Raw genomic sequence first — 16,718 nt, forward strand, 5'->3', positions numbered from 1 at the left:
GGCAATAACAGTAATTTAATTAAAAACTAAGCCCAATTAGGTATTTACTACTGCTCTGCAACTTTTGCTTTGTGGACTGTGGGTTTTACTGAGGTCCAACCTCTTATCTCTTGCCTCTTCTTGTACCACTTCCTCCCACCCCAGCTTTCTTTTTCAACTATTTTGGTAATACTTCCAAATCTTGAAAGCAAAAGAATCTGATAAAATCGATGAAGAGAATGAAAAATAACACTATATATGATGTATGAAAACCCACCTAAGAGTATGAAGTAAGAAAGAAAACACTAGAAGAAAGGTAGAGCAGCAGTCTACTCTCCAGGGCAAGAGAGAACATAAAAACATACAGAGGCAGGGCACCTGCACCCCAGTGTGGATAGCAGCAATGTCCACAACAGTCTAACTATGGAAAAAGCCCAGAGGTCCATCAACAGATGAATGGTTAAAGAAGATGTGGTGTATACACACAATGGAATATTACTCAGCCATCAAAAATGAAATCTTAACCATTTGCAATGATGTGGAGCAAACTAGAGGGTATTATGCTAAGTAATATAAGTCAATCGGAGGAAGAAAATTATCATATGATTTCACTCCTATGTGGACTTTAAGAAACAAAACAGAGGATAATAGGGGAAGGAAGGGAAAAATAAAATAACATGAAATCAGAGAGGATGACAAACCGTAACAGACAACTCTAGGAAACAAACTAAGGGTTGCTGAAGGGGAGGTGGGTGGGGGATGGGGTAACTGGGTGATGGACATTAAGGAGGGCACTTGATGGAATGAGCACTGGGTGATACAAGCAACTGATGAATCACTAAATTCTACCCCTGAAACTAATAATACAGTATATGTTAATTAATCTTATTTTAATAAAATAAAATTAAAAAACATAAAAATACATAGAAATATACAAAAAAAATACAGAGGCTATTACTTCTGCTCTTCTTCCATATTATTTTCTGATTAGAAGACTATGGAACCAAAATTTCAAACTCTGTAAAGGTAATGACTTGAAGGGTTAACTAAGAAAGTGAATAAATGATTAAAAAAAAGTGTAGCAGTCACTTTAGCTGTCAATGAGTTTCTTTTCTCTGCTACCAGGAATGTTAATGTGATTCTCATATCAGTCTTTTTGGGATCTGGTCTATTTGTTGATTTTGAGCCTCAATCGCATTCCCCACGTCCAGGGCCTTTTTTTTTTTTTTTTTTTTTTTTTTTTTTTAGATTTCCTAGGATACTGCCCACTTGAGTCAGGTTCTCTTCCATTTCATCTTCTCCAGCATCCCTGGCTATATGTTGTTTTTTTTTTAAATATGTTGTTTATTTATTTGAGAGAGAGAGAGAGCATGAGCAGGGGAGAGGGGCAGAGGGAGAGGGAGAAGATTCCTTGCTGAGCAGGGAGCCTGATGTGGGGCTCAATCCCAGGACCCTGGGATCAAGACCTGAGCCCAAGGCAGATGCTTAACCGACTGAGCCACTCAGCCGCCCCTGGCTGTATGTTTATGTATCTGCCATTGATGGCTCTTATGGTTGTTTGCTGAGGCTGACCATTTGTCACATGGCCTGGCTGCTTAGATATTACACTGCTAGAAGAGTTGTCTCTGCCATCTCTCTATGTTGCCTTATGAGCCTTACCAGCCTCGATCTTCTTTATCTTGTTACATGGGCAGACACAAAGGCCACAGCACCCATTGAGTCCTGCTAACATTTTCTCTGCCTCTCTCACGTCTCTACTTACTTGGTCCATGTCTTCTTGTATATGGTTTATTTGCACCCCTTATTCATCCAGCATAGTGTTAGTCTTGACTCTTACATCCTGAGACTCAATGGTTAAACCCAGGATTCTTCTTGAATTTTCCAGAGACCCGTCCATAACCTGGTGAGCCCTCAGTTGAATTTCTTCTGATGATGGGTGATTCATGATGAATTAAAACTCTTGATAGGCACAGAAACTGAAGTGTGGATATGAGTTCTGGAGCCTGGAAGTCCGAAGTCAAGGTGCCAGCACCGATCATGTTCTTGTGAGGATCTTCTCTCTGACTCAAATCTGGCACCTTCTGATGCATCTTCGCATTGCAGAAGGGCAAAAGGCCTTAGGCTTTAATCAGAAAATTAGAGAATGGAGGGATATGTATTATTCACACAGGTGAAAACAATAACATATGTAACAAACAATACTAGAGTTTCAGTAGATAATCACAACAAAAGTGTATTTTTTAGCCTAAGATACAGTTGATTAGAGGTCAATGGGTCACTGCCATGCAATCATTCTAGTGTCCAGGTTCCTTCTATTAGCTGACTCCATTATACCCTATGACCTCTGAGTCCTCTAAGAGTTTTGTCTTCTATCTGGCTGTCAGCAGAGGAAAGAGAACAAGACGAGAACTCCCTCTCATTAACCTCAGCTGTTACACATCACTTCCACACATATTCCATATGCAAGAGCTACCCCAAAGCCAGGGCCTTGTGAAATCTAGTTTGGTGGAGTGCTCAGAGGGAGGAAAAAACTGATATTAGCTGGCACCAGCAATCTGCAGGACAGTATATTAAATTTGCCATTTTCAATACTTCGTCCAGACATTGGGGTATGTGATCAAAGTGAGACCAATCACAGCCTTTCTCTGGAATTTTTCTGAAATTCAGCTGGTATGGAGAATCTATTCATATCAAGAGGTAATAAGAGACATACGTTACTTAGAGTTGTTAAGACCTTTGTTTCTAGCATTATGGAATAAGCTGGTTGAGAGAAAGTAAATATTCTTTCTCCCTTTTCTCCAGGGTATTCACATTCATTTGTGCTTTATTTATTGAGTCCCAACTGTTTTCTTAGTGTGTGGGATGCAGCTGTGAATACAACAGGATCTCTTCTTGGGGCGCTTGGGTGGCTCAGGGGTTAAGCGTCTGCCTTTGGCTCAGATCATGATCCCAGAGTCCTGGGATCAGGCCCCACCTTAGGCTCCCAGCTCAGTGGAGAGCCTGCTTCTTCCTCTCCCTCTGCCCCTCCCCTTGGCTTGTGCTCCTTCTCTCATTATCTCTCTCTCAAATAAAGAAATAAAATATCTTTATAAAAAATAGGATCTCTTCTCTAATCTGGTTTACATTCCTATATGGGTATGCACAAAACAAATAAGGACTGGAGGAGATTATGCTAAGTGAAATAAGTCAAGCAGAGAAAGACAATTATCATATGGTTTCATTCATTTATGGAACATAAGAAATAGCAGGAGATCGGTAGAAAGAAGGGAAGGATGAAGGGGTGGTAAACAGAAGGGGGAATGAACCACGAGAGACTACGGACTCTGGGAAACAAACTGAGGGCTTCAGAGGGAGGGGGTGGGAGATTGGGATAGACCAGTGATGGGTATTAAGGAGGGCACGTATCGCATGGAGCCCTGGGTGTTATATGCAAACAATGAATCATGGAACACTACATCAAAAACTAAGGATGTACTGTATGGTGAGTAACATAACATAAAAAAAATTAAAATAAATAAATACATAAACAAGATAACATAATGGTAGAGTATAATTCGTGTCAAAAGAAATAAAGCAGAGTGAAGTGATTGATAGTGACTTGATGGTGAGAGTAATTTAGGTTGGACATTTAGAAAACAGATGTTTGAGTCAAGGTTTGAACAACATATAAAAATCAACTAAGGGAACTTCAGGAAACAAACCATTCCAGACAAAGGAAACAACTAATCCAAGACCAAAATTTAGGAGGATCTCAATGTATTCAAGAAGCATAAAGATAGTCTGTGTGCTGGAATTCAGGAAGGTAGGGAAATGAGAAGTAGGATATATGTCCAAGAAGGTTAATATGTTTGAAATCTGTTTGACCTTATGGTGAATCAAAGCCTATTGGGGAGATTTACATTAGGAGAGTAAAATGATCTGATTTTGTTTTATAAGGTCTCAGAGGTCACTGAATAGAGTAGGAGAAGGGAAACTAGTTAGAAAGTTATTTTAATACTCCAGCCAACAAACGACAGTGTTTCTGATGAGAAGTATGAAGAAAGATTTTATAAAAAGAAAAAGAAATTAAAGATTCAACAAATTCCTCTGTTGTCCTAAACTGCTATGAATTAGGTTTTTGTCTATTGCAACCAAAAGAGCACTAACAAGCCAAATAGTGTCCAATTCTGCTGTGAAGTCAAGGAATATAATAGGTAAAAATGTCCATTGAATTTGACATTAAGTCGATGTCAGTTGTGGATATATTTATTTTAGCAAACCTGTAATACTATCCTTTGATAACCTTGTGAAAATGTTCAAACTATGAACTATAGTAGAATACAACCATTTACATAAAAACTATCAAGATGGAAGTTAAGTGAGGTCTCTGGTATTTCATTATATGGATAGCCTCATGTCATTTAAAAATTAATCAAATTAAAATATGAGATATTGTTTTCAAAACGCTGGATACAGAAAAATTTACAGAATGTCTAATGAGTTTCATAAAATTACTGGGATTCAAAACTGCTTCACAATATTAGATTGATGGTCTAAAAGTAGCAAGCTGAATTAATAGTATTTCTTAAAAAATGAAACTTTAAAAACACTACATTAATTTATATGGTGTAACATGGCATGAACTCAAATTAATAGCTTATTTGAATAATACCTAATGTTCTAGGAGTTGATGAACTCAATGTGAGCTCTGTGTCCTGCTGATTGATAGAATAAAAGTGAAATTAGTTCATATTAATAGACATATATGTTTGAATAAATTATCCAAAATTCTCTCTGGAGTATTAGATCATTTATATTTGCCATAATTTAAGATGGGCATAGATTACAGTCAGAAGCATGTCCTATCGTGTGTGAAACCATGACTTATGAAAAATTCAAGATGCAGAGATTTGAAAAAAGGTGGTATGAGGATATGATAGCTGAGTTCAGTTAATTTCATTTTTTTTCACATTAAGTGCTTCTTTATATACTGTTCCAGAGGAAAAACCTATAGTATTTGATAACAGAAGTAAAATGGCAAAATATGCAAAGAGATCAATTCAGCAGAATATTGGGAAGAAATTCTAAGAAACTTACTAAGAATCTTATCTCTGGCTCAATTACTTCTAAGAATAGTCTGCTCTCTCATTATAAATGTTTAAAACTAGGGCAGATATCAATTTATAAGAATGGAGAAAGCATGCAAAAAATGAAGATGAATGGTTGAAAAGACCAGAGGTCTTTTCAAATCTTGATTTTCTATGCTTCTATAATATTGTGTGAATTCCATGATAATTTTAGTTAGATGAATAGACACACAGATACATAGATAAACTGGTTGAGAAAATGGAAGAAATATTAGACAACCCAGAATAAATTATAACAAAGATGTAAAAATATCTTGAAGCAGCTGGACTCACAATGCATTTAAATCTCACTGTATTGCTGCCTCACCACCCCCTAAGTTTATTGAATTAAATAATGTTCCCTTGTCCCCACACTCAAAAAAGAAACAAAGCAAGTCTTATCTAGATAAGAATACTGGGAATTCCTATAGGTTGTCTGCTTAATTTTATGTGGCAGACTGCTATAAATTTCAAACAGACACTCAATTCAACTGCAGATATTAATCAAAATTCTGAAGTGAACCAGTGAAAGGTTTAGACCATTCTCACAGCTCAGGCAGCTTCAGGCTGGGCACCTGCAGCATGAGAAAAGCACTATTGGCTCCTATAGTCCTTATTGGCTGTTTGTCTTCCTAATCTTATCTCTCGCCAGCTGTTCCACTGATCCCTTTGGAAGGACAAGGCCCAGGAGTAGGGAAGTTTGTAATTTCATTAGTATTTTTTTTTAAAGATTTTATTTTTTTATTTATTTAACAGAGATAGAGACAGCCAGCAAGGGAGGGAACACAAGCAGGGGAGTGGGAGAGGAAGAAGCAGGCTCATAGCGGAGGAGCCTGATGTGGGGCTTGATCCCACAATGCTGTGATCACTCCCTGAGCTGAAGGCAGACGCTTAATGACTACGCCACCCAGGCGCCCCTGTAATTTCATTAGTATTGTCACAAACTTACTTCATTCTCTATGGGCCTCAAGGTTCTTTAAAGATGACACTTTGTCTCCTGGGACACAATTTTAAGGATGTTCAGACATTTCTTGCCAGGCTGGGCCAATACATTTTCCTTCACTGTTGCAGATTCTTACATTCTAGGGGGTCAGTTGGTCCTCCATCCTTGGTCCCAGCTCACTCACTTGAAGTTTCTCACTACTGAGTTTTTTATACCCATCTGTGTAGCGCTGTAGGCCCTTTTGTTTCTCTTTCTCATGGGGACCACAGCTCAACTTGTGGAAATGCATACATAGTCCCTCCCAATAAACTATGAAAACCTCAGCAAATCCCACAGTAATGACACTCCCGGCCTTGGTACCAAGGCTGCCAGAGAAAGTCTTGTCCTCATTACTTCTCAGGCTGAAGTTAGACTGTAGACCAACCTGAACCCAACCAGTGTTTGTCACCTATTTGGCATTTTAGGTCCCTGTTGGAGCCTTTTCTTTAGGTTTGAGGTGAGGGGATTAGAGCCAGGTTTCCTTTGTGGAAAGTGAAGGGAGCAAAGCAAAGATTTCTCCTAAAATACCATCCTCACAAAATGATCTCATTCTCTCAAAATTTTTGCATTCTCAGAGAATATGAAGGTATTTGAGATCAAAGAAACTGTTTATAGTCAAAATTATTTGAAAATAAGTATATGGTTATTTGGCAAAGAACTTTCACATATTATGTCTATTTTATTTTGGTGTCTTACTATAAACTTCTGATCTAAAATTGTGTTTGATAATTAATGAGAGAAAAGAAAATTGGATGCTAGGTAGATCTAGGTATCTTGAAGTGAGAATAATAGACATTCTAAAAGAAGAAAACAGTACAGAATGAAATGAAAAAAAAAATCCTATTTAAAGATTACTTATCCAATCCATAGGTAAAATTGAGTTTCCAGATTGGAAGGGTGTATTACAGCATGGTTAACACAAAAAAGGATCATATTCACATATCCCTTGGTAAAATTCCTAGAACTTTAAAGAATTAAAGAATAAATAGACAACTATTCAAGATTTCTACATGTAGAGAAAACATTTTTTAGGCAGTCTGAAATAGCTGAACAAACTAGTAACCTGTCTCAAATTGAACACATTAAATACTCTATCATACTATTTTTTTTTTCCTGAGAGGTACACCTTTAGAGCATTCTGTCTGCCTTCTCCCATCAGGATTATTTGACTGGGTAGATTGCACAGGTATAATAGGAAGCATTCCTTCATCATGATTCTAAGCATACATTTTGTCTTACTTCTGTTTTGAACCACCAGTTCACTAGATCTTTCTCTTCTATCTTGTTATTTTGTTGGACAAGAAGAGTGCATAAAAATAATGTTTTTAAGAGCTTAATTATGTTACAGTCAAATATTATGAAATTCTTTCATGTTCCTACAAGTGGAGCTAAAGAGAAAATATTAACAATAAACCAACAGAAACTCCTTAATGAATAGTATTTGCTATGAGAATAGTATTTGTTATGAATAGTATCATTATGAGAATATCATGTCAATAGTGATGGATAACTCCCACCTGCCCTTGTATTTCTTACAATTCCAGCTAAGAAGAATCACTTGCAAATGGATGGTACTTCAAATGGATAACAATTTACTAGTATATACCTATGCTTGTCTTGTGTTTGTTTTTCATTCTTGAAAAACTGCTGCTGAAGACCTAATTTCATCCAACTTCCTTTTAGTAGGACTTGCTAAATTACATTATGCTATAGACAAAAAGTCTGTGTCCCTCCGAAATTCTTACATTGAAATCCTAACCTCCAATTTAATGGTAGTAAGAGGTGGAGCTTTTGGTAGGTGATTAGATCATGAGGGTTCTGCCCTCATGAGAGAGTTTTGTGCCTCTATAAAAGACACCTGGAAGAGCTCCCTCATCCCATCTGCCATGTGAGAATACAGCAAAAAGATGGCTGTCTGTGAACTAGAAAGTGAGCTCTCACTGGACAACAAATCTGTTGGTGCCTTGCTCTGAACTTCCCTGTCTCCAGAACCACGAGAAATAAAGTTCTGTTGTTCCTAAGTCCTCTGGTCTATGGTTTTCTGCTATAGCAGCCTGAAGGGACTGACACTAATATTGAAAAACGGTAACTCCTTTTCCCTGAACTCTATGGCTGGAGTGCATTCACTACCAGTTGCATTTGGGTTCTTCCTTGTGACTCCTTTGTCCAATGGGATGTTAGCAGATGTAGCATCAACAGTGCTTTTAATGTGTTTGTGTGCTTGGGCATGTCATCTTGCACATCTGCCATCTCCAGAAGAGCTGTGGCTGAGTAGTTCTTGCGCTTCAGCCTTGGCCCCAGGAGGAATACTTTGGAGCAGATACTCCTAAGCTAAACTGCAGAACCACGAGAAAAATAAATATCTATTGCTAGAAGCCAGAAGCTTTTTTTTTCTGCTTCTCTTTTCTTATGTAGTAAAAGTGGATATAAAAATTGGCAACAGAACTAGTGTTTGTAAAAAGAACCTAGAATACATAGCTGTGGATTTTGGAACAAGTGCTTAAAGTGAGAAAACTGACACCGGAGGTAGAAAAAATGGCTATTTATTTTCTTTAGCGGCAAAATATTTGGTGAAATTTTGCATATGATATTCTAAAACACAGAAACTGTTCCTAATGTATTTTCAATGAAATGCTTGGAGATCTTGAGGCAAAAAAGGTTGAAATAATGAGTTGGTTGCTACTAGCCATATTTCATAATTTACTAGAAGAGAGAGGTAAGCTCACAAAAGTATGTGCCAGTTTGCAAACATAATTTTGAGCTAAGATAGGAAACCCATAACCTTACAGTTTTTGAAAATGAAACAACCTTTCACTAAATAAAATATATTATTGTATATGATAAGCGAAAGCCCAAATTAGGTGCGTTGCTCAAATACCTTTAGTTACCATTTCTGAAAGGAATTAATTGGTATCAGATAGACCCTTTAAGCTGGATGAAAGGATCCAAAAGAAGAATGTGGTCTCACAGAAACCTGATTTGCTAAAAGGCACTATAATTTAGTCTAGAAATAATGTCTTGAAAATAATTAAGGGTGTGGTTCTTGGCATAGAATTGACTGAAATGTAAGACTTATAAAACTAACACACTTACGAAAACCATATTGTCAAAAGTGCTGCCAGCCAGATCACAAGAAACAAATTATTTAAGTTATAAGAAATCTTTTGGTCCCCAAATTTTTAAAGACAGGGATCAGGTTGATGGAGCTTCTTAGACCTCCCAAAGGGCATATTCTTTAATTCTCTTAATTATTTTATCCTTAACCAATTTTTGGTTATTATGCAAAGGGAAAGATGCAATGATGCAAAGAGAAAGACCTTCCAGAGGGCAGAGCCAAGAGCCATGGTAACAAAACTCAAGCCTAATGAAGAAATATTCCTTTCCCTCAGAGCAGTAATACCTGTAGAGAATTGTTAAAGACCAAGGATTTCTGTTTGCCTTGGGAGGGTAATGGCAATCTGTTCCATGCATTGACGATTAGTGTGAGGGAAGGTAATAAGTTGGCTCTTTGGTTCAGAGGACTTCAGATAAAACAGAGCTGCATCAAGATTTCACAGAGATTTGGGGGCACCTGGGTGGCTCAGTTGGTTAACTGTCTGATTCTTAATATCAGCTCAGGTCATGATCTCAGTGTTGTGGGACCTGGCTTCAGGCTCTGCACTTAGCGCAGTGCTGTCTGAGATCTCTCTCCCTCTCCATCTGCCCCTCCCCCACGCTCTCTCTCTCTCTCTCATTCTCTTTCTAAATAAGTAAATAATCTTTAAAAAAAAAAAAAAAAGATTTCACAGAGATTTTAAGAGCCTGGACTTCAACCTTGATGCCATGATTTTGACAAAACCTCTGGAGGTCTTTTATTTTGCATGTCAGAAAGACTTGAATAAATAGATAAATCATGGTCTTTTGAATATTATTCAAAATTATTTACTCCTTGTATTTTACTTCCATAGGAGAAAATTCTTCCTAAAATTTGTCTTTGGGCTCATTCATGTTAACATGTAACTTGCTTTGACCAATGAATATTGGTGTTCAACCAATAGGGGCTTAAAATTTGCTGGCATTGCATGCTTTTGTATCCTTCTGCCATCATATTGTAAACAAGAGATTTTTCTGAATATAGGCTTCTCTGTCAGTTCAAACCCTAGAATGAACAAATGCATGGTGAAACCATTCTAGTATATCTGTGGGCCTAAACCATGAAATATAGCCACTAGAATCTCAGGTGCAATGACTCATCAAATTCTAACATCAGTGATAAAAAATAATAGGAAAATTAGCTATGTAGTGAAATATCTTAAAATTAATTATGTGGTAAAAATGGCAGTACTGAAGATTTTTTTCTTATATATTTCATGAACTATATTTCAGAATTCAATAATATAACATTGTGTTTCTATTAACATGTCTAATAATGTGTATCTCTTAAGAAAATCCTTACAACTTTTCAGCCATTTAAAAGGTCAAAATACATGATCAAGTCAGTGTGGTATTGACCAATGGAAGACAGTAGATTCCAGGAATGAACCTATGAATACATAGTTGATTCTTGACAAACTTTAAAGGTTTAGGAGGGGATATTTTAAAACTTTAGCAGTTCCCACATGTAAATCTAAATTCACCCTCTCTGGATCATGTCTATTCCTTCTCTTTAAATTTTTTTCATGGTATTGTCATGATCTTTTTTTAATTTATGGGCCAAATTTTAAAGTTAACTACCACAAAGACACCAAATATAAATTTTTATTAGAAAAATGACTTTAAAACATACTTACATCATTCATATATTTTCATGTATATAATAGGTATACATGTATATGGCAGTATGTCCTAAAATATATCAAGAAATGTTACTGGAGGAGCTATTTCAGTACTAATTTCTCTAAATGGTCTCAAGACATATTTGGCATTTATGATTTCCCTCCTATATAACTACTCAGCTTTGTAAGCCGATACCAATAGGTTTTCTACCTCTTGGTGCAGCCCAAAACTTCCTTTGGAGGATTTCAAGCACTTACTTGATGAAATCAAAAAGTGTTAATTACATTTGTGTGTTAGTTAACAAATGTTATCACTGTTAAAATGTATTAGGTTACCTCACTGGATTCCTGGAGTTGCAGTGTGAGCTCTGTGCTCATGCAGCTTAGTTCTGCCTTCAGAAATTGTTCTGAATGTACTACTTTTTTTTTGGACAATGGTTTGGTCTATGGATAATGAATCAGATACTTATGTGCATGGGGTCACTTGGAATCCTAGGTTAGGCATTTAGTCTCTATAGAGACCTACTGTACATTGAAGAATGTTGTTTGTCAAAAGTGTAGTTTTTCTGTTATGTCTTTGCGGTTCTTTGCTATTAAAACCTAAGAATCTCCCTTTTTACTCTCTGCGCTGTGCTCACCACAGGGTCCTTGTTGTAACGTGATTTGTAACGTGATTTGTCACAAACATTTTCATTACCATAGAATCCATTGTTTCTGAAAGGATGGGTGGCAGAATTGTCCAGTTCCCATTTGGAGCTATCTTGACAAAACTCTTCTGGGTTAAAAATGGAAGCATCTTAGTAACTCAGAAATGGTCAGCACAATACATCCAAATGTGAATTATTGTTTCTAAAATCAAAAGCGACTTTGTTTGCTTTGTTCTATTTTTTTTTTCTGAATAAGAGGTCCAAGATATATCAACTTATCTTTACTTTTGAGGGAATATTTGAAAGTATCCAGGTCGCTGGACCCCCAAAAATATTCACGGACTAAAGAAGCCACTTATTTTTATGGAATCACAGAATTTCATGGAATGAAATGCTGCTTTCTGGATTTCTTATCAAAATAAATTCATTATTTGGTGAACAGTTGTGATGTTCTCTGGGATAGAACAGTGATCAATATCCCTGCAAATTAAAATGTGTTCTAAATTTAGAAGCAAGACAGAGAAGATCTATTCTCTTGCCATGTGGAAGCAAACTACTTCTGAGTATTTGAGAGAGAGGTGATGATGAGAGAGAGAGGGAGATTGAATTTCCAGATCAATAGCAATAAAAAAAAAAACCTTGTTTTATAACTAGTTGTAAAACAAGTGCTTGGAGTTTGATTTGTGTTTAATTTCCTCAAGTAAGGAGACAACATCTGGATGAATAGCTGAAATTGAAGTTACTCCCTGCTTAAACTTAAAATAATCCACTTTCATATTACAAGATCACTCTTTCTTGAGCTTTCAGTTAATAAGTGAAATAAAGGAGATGGGATAGTAACCACGTGTGACATTTAGCTACTTATTCAATAATACTACATATCAAGATATGCAATATTTTACTGGCTTAAAGCAACAGTCCTATAATTTTCCAGGAGTTTAAGTTCCATTGGGTGGTTTTGCTGACCTGGTCCAGGCTTGACTGTTGCCTGCTAATCTCATTTACACATTTGAGATCAGAGGGAAAGATGGTATGGGGTGGCCTCAAATGGGATAACTCAGCTCTCCACCAGCCCCTCACACTTTGTCCTCCTGCAGGCTACCAGGACATGTTTTGATGGTTAATTAGAAGAACAAATTGGGCTAAAGAACAAGCCTTACTATACAATTGCTTTTCCAGGCTTAGACTGCAACCCATCTGTTAGTATCGTGTTTGCCAGAGCAAATCACATGCAGAGCAGAATACCCCATCCCCAAGGGAAACATTGACAAAATCCAACTACATTCTACTACGCCTGTATCTCTAGTAAATTCATCACATTTCTAGTATCTTTGTCTTCACCACAGATGTGTGTTTAGTTTGGGTTGACACAACTAATGAAACGTGGGAAATACAGAAACTTCCATTTTCTATTTCCCCCCTAATGATCCTTATACTTTGATTTAGGGAACCAATATGAGGATACAATAGATACGCATATGTATCTTACTTATAGCTTAAGAATTTAGGAAATGACATAAGTCATTTGTTATCCCGCTCTACCTATTGTGACGTAGAATCAAGTAAAAATGCCATGTAAATTCCACAAGCCCTCACTCTGTTAAATTACACTTACATTTTATATTCCCAGGGATTCATTCAGAGCCAGTGTTCAATAATTCCTAATAGGCCAAATAGTTTCTGTTTCTAAGCACACAGTTACCACTTTCCCTGTTCCAAAGGCTAGAAGGAAAACACTGTATAGACTTGTGCTGTTGTTGTAAAGTCCTCCTTTAAGTGTACCAGCGTCTCAGCGAAGTCCTATCTCAGAACTGAGTACGAGCTCCTGGTGCTATTGTGGTAAGCCAAATCAAGTGTTAGTTTACCAGACGTGTTACTTTTTTTTATGATTACACAGCTCAGGTATGAACTTCAGGACTGCCATCTATTTAATTCTGAGTGTTTGCTTATGCCTATGCTGTCATCAAAGATTTCTGTAGATCGGGCTGTTCTGATTACTATTCTAGTTTGTCTGCCTATTGTGATTACTATGGCAACCCTTCCTCTTGAATCTTAAAGCAACGGTTTGGCCTATCACCCCAAGATCACACCATTCTTGTTGAAATCAAGCAGTCTATTTTAATGGCAGGATCTTACCTTCACCTCTGACTTAGAGAAGACAACCACCACAGTACTTTCCGCTGATGCTAGGCTCTCATCACCAACATATTTCTCAAGGTCACGACAAAAGGAATGCCAGAGCTCTCCATCCCTGTCTGCTACCATCTCACTCACTCTATATGTATCACTATCTCTGTATCTCTATTTCATTCTCTAGATCTCTTGCATTTGTATTGCTAGACTTTGATTTCTCTCCTTCACTCCAGCATTCTAGATTTATGTATTCACCTCTTCACTCCACAGCTTGACTTAGATGCCCCATATGTGCCTTAAACCATTGCAGAATGTCAATTTTCAATTACAGGTCCCCATTAAAAGTGAATCCAGACGTAACACTATTGAATTCCACCTTCTGCAACAGGCTTAAACCAGATACACTGCATTAATCCTATACTTTATGTAACTGAAATTTTGGACCCATTTATGACATTTTGATGATATTCAATATATTTTCAAAACAGAATTTTTCCCTATGTCTTTCTTATGAACATCTTCAAACATAGAGAAGTTGAAATAAAATGTTAGCAACAAAAAATAATGATAAACACCTCAAAATGAGCTCTTGATATATTCTCATTTCCTCCTCACTGAGTAAATGGAACCATCGGTCAGTTTTTGGTTCAAACCCTAATATTCATACTTGATTCTTCTCTTTCTGTATATATTTGATTTCTGTTCCTTATACCAATCCTCAGCTTGATCCTCCAAATAAATATAATGGGTCTAGTTAATCCTCAAGAACTTGATTGTTAGTTCTAAGCACAATAATCTGTTAGTTCTAGCCACAATTCATCTGCACTGTTGAAATAGCCTTCAGTTAGTCTCCTTACTTCCACACGATAGTCCTTCACACTAAGAAGATGGAGACATTTTTGATACATGAATATGAATATACACCCCTATTCAAAATCCTTTCATTCCTTCACCATATGCACAGAAAAAAATTTAAACTCCTTGTCTTTTCCATCCTGGCCCTAAATGATGTAAAAACTGTCTGTCTAACTGACCTCATCTCTGGCCACTTTCCCTTGCTCCTTCTATTCCAGGACAGTGGCCGGAACTTAGAGAGAGAAATCAGCACTCCTTAGTTCAACTTCCTAACTGGCTGTGTAAACTTGACATGCTGTTTGATCTAAAAAAAAAATGGACATATGTTTGGTTTTATAAAATAAAAGTCTTTTAACTTAATATTTCTAAAGCCTGTCTATAATGGATGAGCAGTTTGTTTAAATTTATAAGGTAAGGGGCTTATCAAGGAAGACTGCAAATCTTCAAAGAAAGAAACAGGGGACAAGTTGTTTGGGTTTCTTTTTTGTAGCATTTGCTTCCTTTCAGTGATCCATCAGTAATCAGAGTGAATGATGTGCAACTAAGCAGAGGATTTTATCTGTGCTATATGTCACATACATATGTACTATGTACTTGCATCCATATATACCCATCTTCTTGGATGGCTGATAGGTGCAAGTTTAGTAGGAAATGAAATCAGTGAAGAGAAGAAATTTAACTAGGTATAGCATCCTGATGAAAATTTTTGCAAAGCTAAGAACATCTGGAGGTGTTCCTTTCCATTATTTTTTCCCCTTCACTCTCCATTTCTCTCTTCCTTCTTTTTTCCTCTGGCCTTCAATTTCAATTCCTAACTCTCTTCTGGAATCTTCTCACATATATATGCTGGCTCACATTTAGTTATTTTAAAATATAACAGCTCTAACATTCAGCAACAATCATAGGTACTCTGCACCTAAAGCCTTGTGTTTATATTTTTGTTTGGGCTTCTTAATATCATTTTTATTCTTTCTTTGTTGTTGTTGTTGTTGTTGTTGTTGTTGAAATATTTACTTGAGGATTTGGCTTTCAATTAAAACTCCTGATTAGCTAATCATGCTGATTAGGGATAATCTCTTTCCAATATTCTCTCATGTAAACACAGAGTAACAATTCTCTTTTCCAATTCGTCTTTTATTTACTGAAGTCTTATTTCTTAAGATAAGCTCCATTTTCTTACTTATTATGTGATTGAATTGGTTAGCTCTTCAAACAAAAGTTAAATTTTAACTCATTTCACTTTTGGTAAAGCCGTCTAACAAGGTGACTCACACAATAACTGCTTCTCGCTGAGTAAATTCCTTTCAATTTTTGGTTAGTGTATCACTTTTGTACAGTTTTCTAAGGGAAAACATAGAAAACAAAAGAAAGGTAAGCTTAACATGTATTAAGCCCTTGAAAATCACAAAATTACAAAAAAATAGGTTTGTTTAAATGCCAGGTTATTATTCACATACAAATAAAAATATTATCCATATCAATATTTATAAATTTTAAGTAAAAATACAATAATAATATTAAAATAATTATTCAGTAAATAATATTTGCATTAATTTTTAATTCATCTTCACTATTCTATAATAAATTAGAACCATTTTTATATAAATGTCAATTATTAATACAGATAAACTATTTTCCCTGAGACTAATTTTTATTCTAATTTCTTATATAATTACACTTTCTTTCTTTCTGTAATAACTTTTAAACATTTTAAAGTTCTATGCTATTACTCTTGGTGCTATTCTCTAGAAAGTCCAATTGTTTCTTTTATTAGCAAAATTATACTTTTAACTTTTAAATATATGTATATACTATACATGCTATGTGTTACATATTATACTTAGATATATACACTTTTTTCTCGATACTTTTATAGCAAAATTTTTGTAACTGTTCACCAATAAAAGAAAAGAGCTAAAAAAATGTAGTTCAGCTTGTATTGTCAACACAACTATGGTCATATCAATGTTGTGTTTAGTTTTGTTTCCAGTCCTTTCTCCTACAATTTTCCATGCCTTTTTTATCTTATCTGCTTTTCTTCTTTGTATTCCTGTGCTCAAATCAATTAGAATTCTGAAAGAGAGGTCTTTTCATACCTAATTTTGATATGTGGTTCTAAATTTACAAAATAAAAAATGTGTTCATTTGTATACCAATTTTAATTGATTGAATCTTCTAAGGATATGCTCATACTTGTGAAGTTTTCAAGTATTACTAGATTATACCAAAGTACAAAAGTAAAGTGTATCTCCATGATTTGGAA

At 36.0% G+C, this 16,718-nt stretch overlaps 1 pseudogene; it reads right to left on the minus strand.

Annotated features, from left to right (window-relative positions):
• Window positions 1-1,069: 1,069 nt before the first annotated feature.
• LOC100481971 lies at window positions 1,070-1,924 on the minus strand (annotated as a pseudogene).
• Window positions 1,925-16,718: the final 14,794 nt, after the last annotated feature.

This window comes from Ailuropoda melanoleuca, chromosome 7 (assembly GCF_002007445.2).
Source record: "Ailuropoda melanoleuca isolate Jingjing chromosome 7, ASM200744v2, whole genome shotgun sequence".
Taxonomy (NCBI): Eukaryota; Metazoa; Chordata; class Mammalia; order Carnivora; family Ursidae; genus Ailuropoda; species Ailuropoda melanoleuca.